Consider the following 20,249-nt stretch of genomic DNA (forward strand, 5'->3'; position numbering starts at 1 on the left):
CCGACTAAAATGCAACGTCTTTCCTACGTTGGATATTGACGTCATTCTGACTTTTGGTTATGACGTCAACCCGATTTTCATTTTCAACCAAAATGCAACGTCTGTCCAACGTTTGATTTAGACGTCAATCTAACGTTGGGTTATGATGTCAAGCCGATTATCATTTTCAACCAAAATGCAACGTCTATCCAACGTTTGATGTAGACGTCAATCTAACGTTGGGTTATGATGTCAAGCCGATTATCATTTTCAACCAAAATGCAATGTCTGTCCAACATTGAAAGTAAACGTCAGTCTGACGTTGGATTATAACGTCAACTCAATGTTGGGTAAACCTCCCATGTTGGATGTTGCATTTTGGTTGAAAATGGAAATCAGTTTGACGTCAGAACCCAATGTTAAGCTAGACATCCAAACTCACATGTTGGGCCAGATATCATTCAAAACACAACATCAGCTGTCAAATTCCAACTTAAAGAAATATATGGTTATTTTGTTGGCATGACATCGAACTTTTAGCAAAGCCAGGTTTTCGTTGTAAAATAAAAATCAACATACAAAGAAACTTCGATGTAACAACAAGATCGAACAGAGGTCAAGATTTTTAAGGTCAAGACAACCCAAAAGTATTTATCTTAAGACAAGAGCAAACAGAAAAGTAACTTAAAAATCGTAGTGAAACTGGAATCCACAAATGTTGTTTATTAGATAAATGACAAAGAAATTAAATGGATTATAAAATAACCTTTTATTTTATTTTATTTACATTATTTTAACAGGATTTCAACAATAACCATTTATATTTAACATTATCCTTATTCTAAAATCGTCCAATTATTTTTCCTGCCTCCTCCGCCCACCCTGTCTGGGGCATATTTTAAACATAAGGCGACAACCGCTCCAATGTTTGCCTCCATCTCCTTTGAAGTCCTCTGGACACTCTCTGTAAGAAATATTAGAAAAATAAAATGTATGGGGAATATAGGATATGATGCACTACAGTAAGCATTAAAACAATAAATATTGCAAACAGTCTTAAAGCTAGGGTGGGAAATTTCACAGAGGCTAGCAATAGCAAGCTAGCTTTGAAAGCATACGATCCCACCCTCCCTTCAGAGTGTCTCCAAAGCCATGCCTCCTCTGCAAAGAGCCAGGAGGAGAGACAGAGTTGGTGGAGGAATAAACCCTTTTAGATTACCTCATGTCTTATTCACTGGTGAGACATAACAATAATAATGAATGTGAATAATGAAAATGAATTTGGCATCTATTCTCACTTTCTCTGCACAATGAACACGCTGATGACATGTTTGTTTTTGCAAACAAGTTACGTAGAGGTATGCAAATGTATATATTGACAAACGGTAGGACATCCTATATATATATACCCTAGCTTTAAGGGCCATACACATGTAACATTCTTGCATTCATGCTGTAACTCATCAAAAGAGAGAAATTTTAACTTTTGATGCTGTTCACAGAAAGATGTGAATGCACAGGTGCAAAGCCTAAGTGTTTTTGCAGAGTGTCTTAAGCTGAATGAACATCAGAAGGAAAGTAAAAACAGCAGTTAGAGTAGGGGTGGGGGATCTTACAAAAATTTCATATCACGATCTTATAAGAAACAATCACGATCCATGATCATAATAATCATAATCAATGATCATAATTCTTGATTCTGTAATTATAGGCTATTACCGAATTTTTCACATATAAAAGAAATTGCTTTAAAAAAATGTGAATAAAGAGTGTAATTAAAGGACAAGTTCTGTTTTCAGATCGTTTCTGATGAAATAGAACGACTAAGATTGAAATTTGGACACATGCTGCTGGCCCAAGAATTTTCGGTTTCTGTGGTAGCCCCCCCCCCCCCCCCCCCCAAGGATTGTTCCAGTGCACCTATGCAGCCATTGTGGAGGTGGGGGTGTGCTACCACAGACACCGAAAATTCTCGGGCCAGCAGTATGTGTCCAAATTTCAATCCTAACCGTTCTATTTCATCAGAAACGATCTGAAAACAGGGCTTTAAGTGTAAAATACCGAACTTGTCCTTTAACTGGGCACTCAAGTAAGTTTGTGCGCACTAGGAATCATATTTTTTCAAATAAAGACATGGTGACACTCATTTTATATTTAGCACACAGTGTAAATGACATGAATATGACAGAGGGAAACTGAATATAGCCCCAGCATAGTTTGAAATCAAGGGTTTAAAGTTTGTCGATCATGAGTCCCCAGTGAAGCTGAACTAATTCACACGGACTGACCGTCTATGCACACTTCAGAATATTTGACAGCTGGATTCGACTAAGTCTGCAAGGATTGTGAAATTAAATGTTTTTTAAATATTCAAAGATTTGTTTAAATGATATAAATGCGTATATTTGCTGAATGCTCATGGTAAATGAGAAAGTATTAATAGTGTTTGCATTTCTGTTACAAATAATATAAAAGCATACACTATAATACTTTTTCGTATACAGTTTACTTTTTGTTCTATCCAACAACAGGTTCTATCCAGTAACGCTTATTTGTTTATTTAAAAGGATCCCCATTAGCTGACGCCGAGACGACAGCTAGTCTTCCTGGGGTCCAAGTATTAGACAAAACTGTTAAACAGAGACCATAAACTAATGAAGACGAAGAATAGGAGCGCTGTGTGCTCAGGGTTGCCCGTAAAAATAAATGTCAGCTTCACTGGGGACACATTATCGTCAAAATAAAAGTCCTGCTGTTATGAGGACAAGTTTGCGATCTCTAAGACTCGCTTGAAAAGTAGAACGTGGACGACTTCAAGATCGATCACGATATAAAATTGTCAGATTGCCCACCCCTACATTAGAGTTCTGAAAAATTAAACATATCAAACATAAAGGTACTATGAGGTTACTGTTTTTGTTTTTTTTTACCTGTGATAACATTGTAAAGATGGAGCTTGGTGAAGGCAAGCTTCCCCTTCCCACACTTCATATTGAAACTGGCCATTACCTCATTTGTCATCATCCTGTGGATACAAAAGAAAGAGGATTTAAATGTCCAAATAATTAATTATATACAACACATTATGAAGCGGTTGTTATAGTTTAGTAGGTTTGTCATATCTTGATGTCACACTGGTTTTATAACATGTTAAAATTGACACTTTCGGGGGTGAGCAAAAACACAACGTTTTAGAGTGGGTCCTAAAAGGTTGAAAAAGTTAGAGAACAGACGCTACACTTAAAACCTGAAATTGTCTGCTCAATGCAGCGTTAGTGAGGAGCTGACTGACGAGATGATGGCGGTAGATCTAGGTTTGAAAACGAAATGTAAAAGTGCCTATTTAAGCAAGTTTTTCATTGTACTGTATTGTTTTGTTTTACATTAAGATCAATAATGAACCCACCATTCAAGCAATTGCTGCCAATTTGAAAGCAAAAGTAAAATGCACAAATCATATTTTTCCCTTATTTTATAACTGAGGATGACATGGGCCCTTAAGTGGGTCTAAGTTTTTAACACTAACCCATTCAAATGATTTGACATTTCTACACACACACACACACACACACACACACACACACACACAACTACTACTATATACTTACTTGCTTCTGGGATTGGGTACGGGGAATGTTTCCCATGTGTTGGTTGACTTTGCGTAGATTGCTGATCAACAGGTGAACCTGATCTTCGACTTTGTTTTGTTTGGAGAGATGGTCCTCCCTGAGAAGGTGGTCTGGTCTGCTTTTCTGAGATGAGCTCCTGAATTTGCCGGGGGGCTACAAGAATCAGAGAGTAAATTTACAGCTTAAGACAAATGATTAACTAATTGTAATATGTCATTTTGGTTTTGACATCCACACTATGGATTTTACTATGCCATATTACTTAACAATTAGTTAATGGACACATAATGATATCTTTGCAAATCATTAGCTTTGACCTGTGGTAATGAACACATTAATTGACACTATTAGTTAATCAAATATATTATTATGGAATGAATACATTATGCCAGTTTTAATTAATTACTATTATATTAATTCATCTATTAATTATTTAGACTATTAGTTGCTGATGCACTAATAATTGTGTCATACATTAACTCATGATTATCTGTGCATTAGTTAAGAATGAATTAATGCCTCTTAGTGCACCCGTATTGTAAAGTGGTACTAGAACTTGTAAAAAAATAAATTATAAAACATGTTAAGGAAATAAAATAAGATTATCACGTTCGCACCACATGACATTTTTAAGGACCAATTCATCTATATGAATAAACACTCAGTATTTATATGTACACAACAGTCTTAATGTTAGAACAATTGTAATAGATATTATTATTTTTTGTATTTTAAAATTGGCATGTCGAAAATCTTTTGACCCTTTAAATTGACCCACTAGTGACTAGCACATTTTACACAATAAAGTGATCTAGAATCCACGGCAAAGGACACGTATGGCCACTATTATGCGTGTCATGTGGAGGGCTCCGTAAAATTGATATAAATGAATGCATTTATTTCACGTGCTAGTCACGTTTCCCCGACTCCCCCAACAACAGCGGCCTAACCGGACAGCCGGCGCACGTGCAGTTCAGTCAGAAAAAATGTGCGCTGAGGCGACATTCCTCACTACTTGTACTATATAGTTATTATATTTAAGTCACTTTTAACTACATTATTAAAGGTACTCTGGTAGTTAAATAGTAGGCTAGGTGGAAAATCGTGCCAGTTCACAAAAATCCATTGCTGCCCAACAGAAAGAAAGAAAAAAACGAGAAAAAAATCAACAAAAAACTAATAAACACCAATCTATTTATATTTTCCTTACCTGTGTTCACTCATCGTCCACAGAAGGTGTGTCAGGATGTTGAAATGTGTGCACTATGCAGTGCCCACTGCCCAGCCCGCGCAGTACAACAGCTGGAGAGGAAACGTGAGGTTTGATGCCTAACTGTGATTGGTTAGGAATTAATTTCAAATTGATGCCTATAACTGTGATTGGTTAGGAATTAATTTCAAATTGATGCCTAACTGTGATTGGTTAGGAATTCATTTCAAATTTCTTGGGTTGCCTGCAATTTTTTTTTACACAGGTCACTAGGCTAAATTGATTTTATTATTATTGTTGTTCATATTATCATCATTATTGTATACTAATAATAATTACTGCGTTTGTCTGACAGCTGCACTGTTATGAAGCATATACAATTCTAACATCAATGTGCTGATGTTGATTACTGTTATGCTGTCACTATTCATTAGTCGCTGACAAACTGCTGTATTGTGACTTAGGAGATTTTGATCATTACCCAAAGGCACAAGAGGTAGTTCACATTTCACCCACACAATGTTTTTGCTGTTCCATAATGTAGATCATCCCAATTTGAACCATAAAGTATTTTCTCTTGTGAGAACACCTTACTGGGAATGTGCTGCTCCAAAATGAATATACACCTGGAAACAACATAATTTTGAGCAGCAACCCAGCTGATATATTTATATTAAAAAAATGCAAAACAACCAAGGTGGTTTAGGATTCATTAAATAATTGTAGAAATAAGTATAAACCATTAATAAAACCCAAATGTGTGTTGTTGTGCGCACAACAGTCTTTTAGTTGCTTGCTTGCAGGTAGTTGATTCGTTTTAGATCAGCACACTCCTGGTGAAGTCGAGCTTGTTCTTCTGACAGGGAACACACTGGGTCAACTTGATCTATTACACTTGCATGGACCAGAAAATCTATGGATAATCTGAACTATCACCTTAAATAAAATAAAGAGCCATGCTTACAGGAAGTTTGACGTTTACTAGGTCACAAAGACTTCAGTCTGTATTATACATAAGTATGAGATTTATCTTACCCAACACCACAACTGAAATCATATCAAATATGTCTAATGTTGCCTGTATCCTATTTTAGATGTATATACATTAGCATGCTGACATTTTTGTTTTGGTTAGTAACCATGATGTGCAGTCAACAAAACAACAACATATAATAATGGAATGTTGTTTGTCTAGATGTTAACATTGTGACATAGCTGGGTTTAGACCACCACACCTCACAACAATTTAGAAGTGAGATTGTGACCCAACAACACATTCATTCACATTTAGTGTTTGACATAAATATGACGTTAGCTTGAGACGTTGGCACTGTGTTGTATTTTACAACACAACTTAAAACCAAGAAAATATCTAGGTGTATGTAGCAGATGTTGATGTTGGAAAGATGTTGAATATATGTTACTTTACAACACAACTTAAAAACCCCAAAAATATCAGTGTCTAATGATGTCAGAATTTCATGTTGTGTGGATGTTAACATTGTTGTTTAGGTGACGTTGGGTTTTGGTCACCATACCTCATGACGAAATTTCAGTGTTTGACGTGAATATGACGTTGGCTTGACGTTTGATTTTGGTAAGTTAATGTCACAAGTAAATTGTAAAATGTCACATCTAATAATGTTAGAATTTGATGCTGTGTGGATGTTACCATAATGACATCAAGAAGGCGTTGCGGTTTGGTCAACATACCTCACGACTAAATGTCAGTATTTGATGTCAATATGATGTTAAGGAGACCTTGGGTTTTGGTCATCATATACCTCATGACTAACTGTCAGTTTTTGACGTCAGTAGGACGTTATCTTGAGGATTTTGGATATCTGTTGGATTTTGATTAGTTAATATCACAACCTAAAACCAACAAAACTTCAACGTCTAATGATGTTCGAATTTGACCTTGTGTGGACATTACCATTACAACGTTAAGGAGACGTTGGGTTTTGGTTACCATGCTAGAGGTCTTCACGGGTGCACTTTGATTCGAAAACTCGAGTTTGGGTCTAAAACTTAAACGAGTGCCTTGGACACAGGTCGGGTTCGGTATTAGTGGCCTCGGGTCTCTGGCATCTAAATGTGCTTTTTCAATATGGACCTGAGAAGACCCGAATCCTTTTAAACTGTCAGGCATTTAACAAAACTTTATTAGCTATTTAAAACAATTCTATTACAGCGTTATTAAGTTCTGAATCCGCACTTCTACATGCAATGGACTCTACGTAAGGTTGCTTGCGCATTTAGACGTTGCTCCACTTTTTTGCCTACCGTTCCAACGATCATCATAAGGTCAGGTATAAGATACAATTAAGTTATAGGATGTACTGAAGTTACAGTGATGAATAATTGACATTTCAGCACTTTGCACGTACTTGTGCGTTCATGTCAAGTGCAATTTTGAGAAATGTGTATAGAAAAGGAACAAATGTTTGTAACCTTGAACACAGAAATCCATTGTAACTATGAGATCCATCAGGCAAAGGCACTCGCTTCATTACACTGCGTGTTCATGTAGGGATTCAAATAAATATATGAATAATGGAGCAGCGGCCAAATAAGTCAGCAAGACACTGGGATTCTTCTTGACAGACTTTGCTGTGTACACGTCAGTGCCATTTATGTTTGGGTCCAGTCAGGTTAGGAAAGAAATGCTGTCGGGTTGGGTCGGACTCGGATCTGACTCAGGTTGTGTTTTTCTTTAAATAATAATAATAATAATAATAATAATTCGTTACATTTTTATAGTGCTTTTTCTGAGACCTCAAAGCGCTTTACATAGAAGGGGGGAATCTCCTCAACCACCACCAATGTGCAGCATCCACTTGGATGATGCGACGGCAGCCATATTGCGCCAGAACGCCCACCACACACCAGCTTACTGGTGGAGAGGAGACAGTGATGAAGCCAATCAGTATATGGGGATGATTAGGAGGCCATGATGGACAGGGGCCAAGGGGCAAATTTGGCCAGGATGCTGGCCAAATAATAAATAAAATTATTTATGCACGTCAGGTTCGGGTAAGAAGTGATTTGGGTCGGGTACAGATTTTAGGATCCAAGAAGACCTCTACACCAAACCTCACAACTAAATTCCAGTGTTTTTTACGTCAATCTGACGTTGTCTTGGAACAATTGGCTTGACGTTGAATTTTGGTTAGAAAATCCCCCAACCTAAAATCAACAAAATATCAACGTCTATTGATGTTAGAATTTGACGTTGTGCGGACGTCAACATTATGACGTCAATGTGACGTTGGGGTTTGGTCACCATACCTCATGACTGAATGTCAGTGTTTGACGGAAATATGACGTTGTCAGGAGACGTTGGCTTGACGTTGTATTTTGGTTAGTTCATACCACAAACTAAAACCAACAAAATATCAACGTCTAATGATGTTAAAATTTGATGTTGTGTGGACGTTGCCATTACGACGTTAAGATGACGTTGGGGTTTGGTCACCATACCTCACGACTCAATGTCAGTGTTTGATGGAAATATGACGTTGTCAGGAGACGTTGGCTTGACGTTGTATTTTGGTTAGTTCATACCACAAACTAAAACCAACAAAATATCAACGTCTAATGATGTTAGAATTTAATGTTGTGTGGACGTTGCCATTACGACGTTAAGATGACGTTGGGGTTTGGTCACCATACCTCACGACTAAATGTCAGTGTTTGACGGAAATATGACGTTGTCAGGAGACGTTGGCTTGACGTTGAATTTTGGTTAGTTAATACCACAACCTAAAACCAACAAAATATTAACGTCTAATGATGTTAAAATTTGACGTTGTGTGGACATTAACATTATGATGTCAAGATGACGTTGGGGTTTGGTCACCATACCTCATGACTGAATGTCAGTGTTTGACGGAAATATGACATTGTCAGGAGACGTTGGCTTGACGTTGTATTTTGGTTAGTTAATACCACAACCTAAAACCAACAAAATATCAACGTCTAATGATGTTAGAATGTGATGTTGTCTGGACGTTGCCATTACGACGTTAAGATGACGTTGGGGTTTGGTCACCATACCTCATGACTGAATGTCAGTGTTTGACGGAAATATGACATTGTCAGGAGACGTTGGCTTGACGTTGTATTTTGGTTAGTTAATACCACAACCTAAAACCAACAAAATATCAATGTCTAATGATGTTAGAATGTGATGTTGTCTGGACGTTGCCATTACGACGTTAAGATGACGTTGGGGTTTGGTCACCATACCTCACGACTCAATGTCAGTGTTTGACGGAAATATGACGTTGTCAGGAGACGTTGGCTTGACGTTGTATTTTGGTTAGTTAATACCACAACCTAAAACCAACAAAATATCAACGTCTAATGATGTTAGAATGTGATGTTGTCTGGACGTTGCCATTACGACGTTAAGATGACGTTGGGGTTTGGTCACCATACCTCATGACTGAATGTCAGTGTTTGACGGAAATCTGACGTTGTCAGGAGACGTTGGCTTGACGTAGTATTTTGGTAAGTTAATACCACAACTTAAAACCAACAAAATATCAACGTCTAATGATGTTAGAATGTGATGTTGTCTGGACGTTGCCATTACGACGTTAAGATGACGTTGGGGTTTGGTCACCATACCTCACGACTCAATGTCAGTGTTTGACGGAAATATGACGTTGTCAGGAGACGTTGGCTTGACGTAGTATTTTGGTTAGTTAATACCACAACCTAAAACCAACAAAATATCAACGTCTAATGATGTTAGAATTTGATGTTGTCTGGACGTTGCCATTACGACGTTAAGATGACGTTGGGGTTTGGTCACCATACTTCACGACTCAATGTCAGTGTTTGACGGAAATATGACGTTGTCAGGAGACGTTGGCTTGACGTAGTATTTTGGTTAGTTAATACCACAACCTAAAACCAACAAAATATCAACGTCTAATGATGTTAGAATTTGATGTTGTCTGGACGTTGCCATTACGACGTTAAGATGACGTTGGGGTTTGGTCACCATACTTCACGACTCAATGTCAGTGTTTGACGGAAATATGACGTTGTCAGGAGACGTTGGCTTGACGTAGTATTTTGGTTAGTTAATACCACAACCTAAAACCAACAAAATATCAACGTCTAATGATGTTAGAATGTGATGTTGTGTGGACGTTGCCATTACGACGTTAAGATGACGTTGGGGTTTGGTCACCATACCTCAGACTGAATGTCAGTGTTTGACGCAAATCTGACGTTGTCAGGAGACGTTGGCTTGACGTAGTATTTTGGTTAGTTAATACCACAACCTAAAACCAACAAAATATCAACGTCTAATGATGTTAGAATTTGATGTTGTCTGGACGTTGCCATTACGACGTTAAGATGACGTTGGGGTTTGGTCACCATACCTCAGACTGAATGTCAGTGTTTGACGGAAATATGACGTTGTCAGGAGACGTTGGCTTGACGTTGTATTTTGGTTAGTTAATACCACAACCTAAAACCAACAAAATATCAACGTCTAATGGTGTTAGAATGTGATGTTGTGTGGACGTTGCCATTACGACGTTAAGATGACGTTGGGGTTTGGTCACCATACCTCAGACTAAATGTCAGTGTTTGACGCAAATCTGACGTTGTCAGGAGACGTTGGCTTGACGTTGTATTTTGGTTAGTTAATACCACAACCTAAAACCAACAAAATATCAACGTCTAATGGTGTTAGAATGTGATGTTGTGTGGACGTTGCCATTACGACGTTAAGATGACGTTGGGGTTTGGTCACCATACCTCAGACTAAATGTCAGTGTTTGACGCAAATCTGACGTTGTCAGGAGACGTTGGCTTGACGTTGTATTTTGGTTAGTTAATACCACAACCTAAAACCAACAAAATATCAACGTCTAATGGTGTTAGAATTTGATGTTGTGTGGACGTTGCCATTACGACGTTAAGATGACGTTGGGGTTTGGTCACCATACCTCAGACTAAATGTCAGTGTTTGACGCAAATCTGACGTTGTCAGGAGACGTTGGCTTGACGTTGTATTTTGGTTAGTAAATACCACAACCTAAAACCAACACAACTTCTACGTCTAATGATGTTAGACTTTGACGTTGTGTGGACGTTACCATTGTGACGTCATAGAGACGTTGGATTTTGGTAACTTTACAACACAACCTAAAAACAACAAAATATCAACTTCAGCTGACGTCGGTATTGGACGTCAGCTTAACGTTGACATTAGACGTTGAGGTGATGTTGGATTCTATTCATCCGACGTCGCAACCAAAATTCAACCGAATATCAACGTCATATGATGTTGTGTGCCAGCTGGGATCATTCCACGCTCCTTCACATCGTCATCAAGCTACGCCGTTGTTGTTGTTTGGAATGTAGCGCCCTCTAGAGGCAAAAAAATCCTGCATATTGTAGCTTTAATTTAAAAAGTTAATAAAGTGTTTGAATAAAGCATCCATTTTTCTACATTCTTAAAAAATGCATCTTGCTTTAGTAATGTTTATTAGACATTTCCTTATTAAAGTTCTAACATTTAACAGATTTCTTGAAGTGCAAGAGACATGAACATGAGCAAGAATGTCATACTATTAGCCCACGTATGCATGTATTATATATTGCATGTTGCGTGCATATATTGCAAATATTACTCAACGCTTGCAGAGCACCTTGCCTTCTTACCTTTAGTGAAGGCAGATGAGGATGGACAATTAAAAAATGAGCAGCACCCTCCTGATATTGGTGACATTGATACATTGAGTTGTAGTCAACAGCATAATCACCTGACCTGGGACTTGATGCTATCCTGTGCCTTATTTTCTGCTCCCTGATTACTATTCGTCAGGTAATCATTCATATTCCTGAATGTGATGAATGTAACTGATCTCCATTCAGTTCAGCATGTCCCTACTGAAACACAAGAAACTACACCTTGTGTTAAGAAAGTGACTGGCGTGGCTATTGTGACAAAGAGATTAAGGTCTACATACGGTGAATTTGCCGCTTTAAAGAAATTATCATTGGAAAAACCTAAGCTCTTTTATCCTCCAAGATAAACTTGTCGCTTGAATGCTGTGTAATTTCATGGAAAATGAACTACATATAGTTTATAGTAATGGCCATATATAGCTCAGAGGTGTTTATTCCTCTTCATGTTTAGCCCCAACACCCCTGCCTGGAAGTTTTCATTGATCCAATGATCTTGATTAGCTGCTTCCGGGCTGGAGGTAAGCTGGAAAGATTGGACACCTTGCCATAATGCTTCCAGTTGATAGTGGTGTTAATAGGTTTTTGATAAAAAGTTTATATACATCATTTAACAGTATTATAAATATAGTCAGATTATTGTCTGTTAAGCAATTTAAAAAAGTGAATCATATAGTAAGATTTTGAAAACTTGAACCGTTGCACTGCTTGCAGTTAGTTGCAGTTACACACTTTGTCTTCAATAACAAATGCACATTTATAGACAAATAATACTTAGCTATACTTTGTACAAAATACTATTGTATACTATAATGTATTTTGAAAGTATACTTTCAATGCATTGTTACAATGATCATTTCCAGCACACAGTTAAAATATACCTCAAATATATTTTTTAATAAAGTGCAAATAAATACGCTTTTAAAAAATAAACAGAATTTTCACTTCAAGTATATTTGTAGAAAATATACTGAAGTATAATTATTTTAAAGTGTATTAAAAGTTGTGTAGTGAAAATAGGTAAAAACATGATGCTAACATACTTTTACTATATTTAAAGTTTTTGTCAGTATATTTTCAATGTACTATGGAAAAGGGGAATATAATTCAAATACAATAAAGTATACTTTTTTTCTCATTTATATGTGAATAAAAGCCTAAATTCAATCTGTTCATCATATAAAGCGATCGTGTATTTTAAAAAGTTTGGACTAAACCGCCAAATTCATATGGATTAGTTTTATGATCTCTTTCTTAACTTTTTGAAGCATCAAAGTGGTAGTTGCGTAGCTGTCAATGGAGGGACAAAAATCTCTCTGATTTCATCAAAAAAGATCTTCATTTGTGTTCCGAAGATGAACGAAAGTCTTAAGGGTTTGGAACGACATGATGATAAGTAAATTATGACAGAATTTTGTAATTTTGGTGCTAACTAACACTTTAAATTCAACTAAATTGCATTAAAATAAATTGAAATTATAATCCATTTTCATTCAACTGCAATAACATGCAACATTGCATTCAGTTTGCATTTAAGTATATTATTTTCATAATAAAAGTATGCTAAAGTGTACTTAATTTTTTCACAAGTGAAGTACACTTGCCCCCTCTTAAATTCAAAGAGTCAAGATAGTCTATACGTGACTTTCACGTTTCCATGGTAATCAGTCACTCGTGCATCACGACAGGCCCATGCTCGCACCCGTGCTGTAGCCTATCCATCATTTTCATAGAGGTCGCAATGAGTTCAAAACGGCAAAAAACTCTTCACGACTTTTTCACGAAAAAGTCAAGCACTGTAAGTTGTCATGTGGTATCCGAAATGTGTTGCACGCTGATGAATAAGTCTGCCTATTTCTCAAGATGAATAATTAACAAGTTTTGTTGGAAATTGAAAATATTCCCTACCCGCACAAACGTGCGCTTATTTTCAGTCTTTTTTTATTCGTAATGTCTTTTATTTTCACAAATATGTTATCAAAGTCCTTCAAATTAGAATAAAGATGGTGACTGTTAATGCTAAATTTGGATTTTCATGCATTAACAGCCACTATATATCTGCTTGAATCATGCAGCGTTGTAACATGGGTAGCCTACATGATGTTTACCATAATTCGGTAACACTTTGCAATTAGATAAAAAAGTTTTTTTCTTTAAATTTTTATCTTGAAATTATTTTTTTATTTTTTTTTGTCTTGAAAATAATTTTAGTCTTGAAAAATCCTAACCAGAAAGTTTGAAGTAGGCTAGTTTTAAAAGCCTGAAGTTTGACATAGCCTGCACAAAAAAAAAATATATATATAGGCTATTCCTAACTGAGCATGCAACACAACTTCTCGTCCAGGCCCTGGTCATCTCTAGGTTTGATTACTGCAATGCTCTTCTGGCTGGACTTCCATCATGTTCAACTAAACCTCTACAAATGATTCAGAACGCTGCAGCTCGTCTTGTCTTCAACGAGCCAAAAAGGCCCCACGTCACTCCTCTGTCATCTCTCTGCACTGGCAACCACTCGCTGCTCGCATCAAGTTCAAGGCATTGACGCTTGCTTACAGATCTATCACAGGGTCAGCTCCCTCCTACTTTCACTCACTCCTACAAGTCTACATCCCTACCAGAAGCCTACGATCGGTCAACGAGCGACGGCTCGTGGTTCCATCACAGAGAGCCACAAAATCACTTTCCAGAACATTCTCATTCACGGTTCCATGATCTCCCCACCCTCATCCGGACTGCAGAATCCCTGACAACATTCAAAAGACCTATCTCTTCCGTGAGCACTTAACCTCATTAACCTCATATAAAAAAAAAAATTCCTTTTCCTTTAATCCTCCCTTATCGGGCTTATGCTACTCTGAACAATGCCTGAACTTCGTATTTTGAGCACTTCTTGTGTTGTTTTTGCCTCTTCACGGTGACTCGCTTAATTTAGTCCTAAATTGTAAGTCGCTTTGGACAAAAGCGGCTGCTAAATGACTAAATGTAAATGTAAAATGTAAACAATATAGTACAATATACAATACTATGTGCAATATAAAGTACAAAACATTTGCATTTCTTTCTTTCTTTCTTTCTTTCTTTCTTTCTTTCTTTCTTTCTTTCTTTCTTTCGTTTTATTGCTTTAAACATAAATAGCATATGAAGCCAATTAAGCAAAAACCTGTCAACAAAGGTCTGCAAAAACTTGTATAACGCTTGACATTCTGTCCCCCTCACTTTTGAAATGATGGCTACGCCCCTGGTTCTTATATATAGTTGAATTTGTTGAAATAATGCTAAGCAGCCGGAGTGTATTTGCGATATGATTTTAAAGCTCATGATTTGAAACAGCATGGGCTAGTTGTTGTTCTAGTTGTTGTTGAAGCCCTGAGGGCCGCTGTAGTGAGTGAGTTTGGGGCGTCTGCAGAGATTTGTCACACCAGCTGTTGTGGAGCTTCCCAGTGACTCCCAGCGACACTTTTGCACGATTTGCAAATCCATGTTGGCGTGTGTATCTCTCAGCTCAGCTGTCTTCGCTTCAGCACACACGCTTAGGCTCTTGAGCATGTATGTATTTGTGAGCTTTGTGGGAATGTATGTCCTTAATTTGTGTAAGAATGCAAGATTTTCTCTTTGCACAAGGGGCGGGGAGAGAAAGAGAGGAGAACAAATCATTTGTCCTCATCATCATCATCTCGTTACATCATAAATTTAAACGGACAGTTGTTTCGCATGATGAAGCGTGCCTCATGAGAATGCATGGGCTCATTTTGCCAACTGCTAACAAATTACTGACAAGCTGTAACCTTGGTTTAACCTAGGGTTATATACTGTAAAATCCCATTGTTCATCATATTGTCAAATAATTGCAATTTTAAGAATATGTTCTGTATAATCACAAGAAAGTAATGCGTGTTAATCTAATATCCATAACAAAAAAACGTAGCTTAAAGTTGCACGCATTATTTTGGTTACTTTGTTTCTATGGTCCACTTTAGACATTCTACTTGAAACTAACTACATGTCAACTCTGTAATAGACTGTTAGTAGACTGTTAGGTTAGGGTTATGGTTAGTAAAGTCTCATATATATTCAAACTCCCTGAGCAATAGTAAAACAGATGGTTGCCTTAGCAAGCATCACTAATTACCCACAGTACACTTTAGCTACTTGGAACACATTATTTCATGTTTTAAGCTTTAATTTGAAAATCCATCCTAAAAGTTACTTCTGACATCCAGTCATCCCTTTTCTGCGATAACCGTCAGCTAGCAGAATGCCTACACACTTCTTAAAGCAGCTGTTAAGGTGATTAAGTACTTACTCTGATCTACGTTCCACATTCCATCCACTCAAAGCGCATTAAGAATCATGTGAAGGCAATGTTGCATTAGATGAAGTATGACATGAGCTGAACATCTTGACGACAAAAGTATTCCCCGTTTAACGTCTGGTGAATTAAAGAGTGATGAAGCAGCCAGAACATGAAATAGGGATTTAAGATTGAATTTGCTGAATTATAGTGACATAGAACCATGAGTGTTTCATTGGCTATAGGTCAGACTGCTGTCATCTTCCCACATATCTAAAACTAAGGTGAATGAGTCAGACAGGCTTCATATTCCTCTCACGTTCACGTGTGAGGCATTGATTTATGGCCTGGGTCTTGGTGTGTGTGTATGTGTGTGTGAGTGAGAGAGAGACAGAGAGAGAGAGAGAGAGAGAGAGAGAGAGAGAGAGACATATGATTATGTGTGTGTGTGTGTGTGTGTGTGTGTGTGTGTGTGTGTGTGTGTGTGTGTGTGTGTGTGTGCGCGCTGCTTGTTTGAGTGACAGTCTCTATTAGCTGGCTGTAGAGAGATATTGGACTCAGGAGATTTTCAGTGTGTAGTAAAGTCAGTCAGCTGTGACCATCAGCACCCTGAAACTACATCTGAAGACATCACCCACAGGTCTGCTTATCTCTCCTTCTTGGCCTCTCGTTCACATATTCTCTTTCTCTGCCTCTACAATTCCCTCCTTCATTCATCCTTATTTTTCACTTTCTCATGTCTTTCAGTCTGTTGTACTCTCTTGTAATGTAATGTTTATAATGTTATGCTAGACCCAGAAATAATATATTTATATATTATTGTTATAATATATATATACATATATACATGTGTCCAATGGCGAGAATGAACGTCATGGGTGGGTGACGTCATGACCAGGAAAGGATAAAATCACATCCGGTTAGAACCACGCTAGCTTCGAAAAAGGCCAAAGCAAGTCGATCACAGGGATGTAGGAAGTATGGCAAAGTGACGCATCATCTCATTGCTCAGGGAATTATGGTTACAGTTGTAACCTGAGACATTCCCTTTCGAGGGAACTCGTGATGCGTCAATGATGCTTTGGGAACAAGAATGCCCGAACGCCATACGGCCAAGAACCTGTTGTGAAAACTGTCACGACATAAGAACTCTAGACCCAGGGGTATCCATGTCTAAGTCATAAAATCTGACAAACGTAAGTGGCGAAGACCAACCAGCTGCATTACAAACTTCTTGAAGGGACACCCCAGAAATTAGGGCCTTGGAGGCCGCCATACCCCTAGTAGAATGAGCTCTAGTGGCCAAAGGTGAAGGCTGGCCCATAACCTCATATGCAAGAAAGATAGCCTCGACTATCCACTTGCTAACCGTCTGCTTGGATGCCGGAAGGCCTTTTTTAGGAGGCCCAAAGCATACCAGTAACTGATCAGATTTCCTAAACTGGGCAGCTCTGTGGACGTAAGTGTCCAGTGCTCTGACTGGACAAATGAGGTTCAGTTTCTCCTGGTCTATATCATGAAATTGAAATTGAAAATTTCCTGAAACAGTATCAAGAGGCTCAAAGGGAGCGATAGATAAACCTTCTAAGACAAGAGCCAGATCCCAAGCTGGAACTCTGGTACAGGCCTCAGCCTCAGGGTTCCACGAAGAAAACGTAAAATAAGAGGATCTCTTCCAATAGACAAACCCCCAGAAGGGGCATGGTAGGCAGCAATAGCCGCAACATAGACCTTCAGTGTGGAAGGAGATAACCCTGAAGCAAAACGATCTTGCAGGAACTCAAGTATTGAGACAATAGTGCAATTAACTGGATCCCATTGTCATGAATTACACCAAGTAGTAAAAACTTTCCATTTCAGGGCATATAGCTTCCTCGTGGATGGAGCTCTGGAACTAAGTATGGTTACAACCTCGGTTGAGAGGCCAGAATCTATTAGTAGGGCCCCCTCAGAGGCCAGATCCAAAGGTTGAATGTATCTGGACGGGGATGGAGGATAGCTCCCCCCGCCTGAGATAGAAGGTCCCTCCTGGCTGGCAGCACCAGAGGAGGGCCGTCGAGAAGGGACATTAGGTTCGAAAACCAAGAACTCATGCCCAGCAGCCCCAGAGGCCTGTTGACGGCGAGGGAGATACCATTTGAACGCCTCCGCTTGCTTTTTCGCCTCCTGAAACCTGTCTACAACGATGTTGACTGCTTCACTGAAGAGACCATGAGGCAATAGCGGGGCGTCCAACAGAAAATATGTGTCCTCATCTTTTATATCTGACAAATTTAACCAAAGGTGCCTCTCCGAAGCCACATTAGCTGCCATTGACCGCCCAATAGCACGAGCGGTCTCTTTTGTGGCTCGGAGAGACGGAGAAACTTCTCGAACTACGTCAGGCCTCGCCCCCTCACCAGTCTCAAGGTCCCTCAGCAGGTCAGCCTGGTATGCTTGTAAAATAGCCATGGTGTGAAGGCATGCGCCGGCCTGACCTGCTGCCGTATATGCTTTACCCACTAACATTGATGATGTCTTAGGCTTAGTCGTCAGAATTGGGGACTTCAAGGACGATGCCGATGCTGGAGAAATATAGGAAGCAAGTGGTTGTTCTACTTTCGGCATCATCCTATAACCATATTCATTTAGCCCCTTAATATCGGAGTATACGTGAACCTGAGGGCTAAAAACTCTAGATGAATATGGCTTATTCCATGTTTTTTGGTGATTGAGAAAGGTTGAGAAAGGGCGGGGCACGTTTCAAACCCCGTCGTGAGATCCTTTTGCGATCCCCACGACAAGAGCTTCCGTGCTGCCTCAGCAGCAGCGGGGCCTGAGCCGCAGGGAACGCTCACTTGAACACCGTCCTCAAAGAGTGACAAGCGAGAGCGGAGCGTGCGAAACGGCAGCCTCTCACAAAGCTCACAATCAGCCCCCTCGAAGGCTGACAGAGCATGCTCCGCTCCCAAACACATCACACAAAGTTTGTGTGCATCCCTACTCGTAAGATAACGAGGGCAGGGAGAAGCACACAACTTGAATGATTGTTTGGATGCCATTTATATATAATATTGAGCTGTATGGTTTCGTGGCAGACAACAATAAACATGACAGACAGTTTCGACAGGAACGTCTCATATTTCATGAATACTGTTAATTTGTTTTTGCTCTATTGACCAGTGATGTCTTCCCTATACAGCACTCACATAAGTCCTGATGTCCCTTAAGCCTGGAACACACCAAGCCGACGCCGACGAACTAGTGGCAACGAAAGCAGACTGCAGAGTCGGCTCACGTCGGCAGCGTCTGGGTCCGAAGTTGCCCTGACACACCAAGCCGATTCTCGACACCCGACGGCCAAGTAGCACGTCCGTTCTGCGCCTGCGTAAGAGGAAATGCCTTTCCATACCAGCAGGTGGCAGTAGTCTGTTTTAGTTACTCAAAGCGGGAAACCGGAAGAGCTACAGGGATACAAAACATACACCGTCAACATTCAACATGTCGAATCGGCCGTTTCAAAGCCGACGAGGACCAAATTCAGCCGACGGTGTGAAACACACTGAGAAAACTTAGTCGGCCAACGGCTTGGTGTGTTCCAGGCTTTACAGAGGACATAAAAAAATGTGGGATCTCAAAATGAATGTCCTCTATAGTGGACAAAGGTGCATATGATCAGCAAAACAGTTCATTTCTAGTTTCCTTGCTCTTTATGGCCATTCCTTATTCCTCTTGAACCTAAAAATAGGTAAGCACATTGCATCCCTCCCCTACAAAGATCATATGCCAAAATTATATTAGATTGAAGATTATATTCTGATGCAATCAACCAGTGATGTAATGTATGTGATTTGTGTGTTGTGCAATAGTCTGGCAATCCTGCTCTTTACTTTGAAGTCAGTATGCATTCCCTTACTCACCTAAAAGTGTTCCAGCTCCTTTTGGCAGTGGTGAATTAATCACATAAATTATTTACTTGAAATAACACGCATACGGTTAGAATAGTACTGCACTACATCATAATATATTAACAATATTGTTAAAAGCGCTATATAAATGAAGGTCACTAAAAGTATGTTCTGCAGTATTTACTCTTAAGCTTAATCAAATATATGCCAAAAGAGATCAATTCGATTTACATTTGCTCTATTGCTGTCATACTCTATTAAAGTTTTAGCTTCCTATGTAATACAGTTTACATCTATGTTCTTTAACCTGTTGAAGTGAGTTAAAAGCTTCAAACTGGAATATTGTACTTGATTTTCCATTTCCTTCAAGTTTGTCATCAAATATAACAAGTGTGATAAATCTGTAAAATCCAGACATGAGAGTATGTGTGTGTTCACACAGATTTTTATGTGAACCAGTCTGGCCACCAGCTCCACAGAACAACTATTACTAACTGGGAAAGAAAAACACAATTTAGTGTCAGTCTATATCACAG

General features: G+C 38.8%; 1 long non-coding RNA gene across 1 annotated transcript; it reads right to left on the bottom strand.

Annotated features, from left to right (window-relative positions):
* Positions 1 to 836: 836 nt before the first annotated feature.
* Positions 837 to 5,010, bottom strand: LOC311278724. The gene is made up of 4 exons (XR_014625465.1): positions 4,819 to 5,010; positions 3,588 to 3,761; positions 2,910 to 3,004; positions 837 to 943 (listed from the first exon to the last, which is right to left on the bottom strand). It is a non-coding gene; the product is annotated as an uncharacterized lncRNA (long non-coding RNA).
* Positions 5,011 to 20,249: the final 15,239 nt, after the last annotated feature.

This window comes from Rutilus rutilus (genome assembly GCF_951802725.1).
Source record: "Rutilus rutilus genome assembly, chromosome: 19".
Taxonomy (NCBI): domain Eukaryota; kingdom Metazoa; phylum Chordata; class Actinopteri; order Cypriniformes; family Leuciscidae; genus Rutilus; species Rutilus rutilus.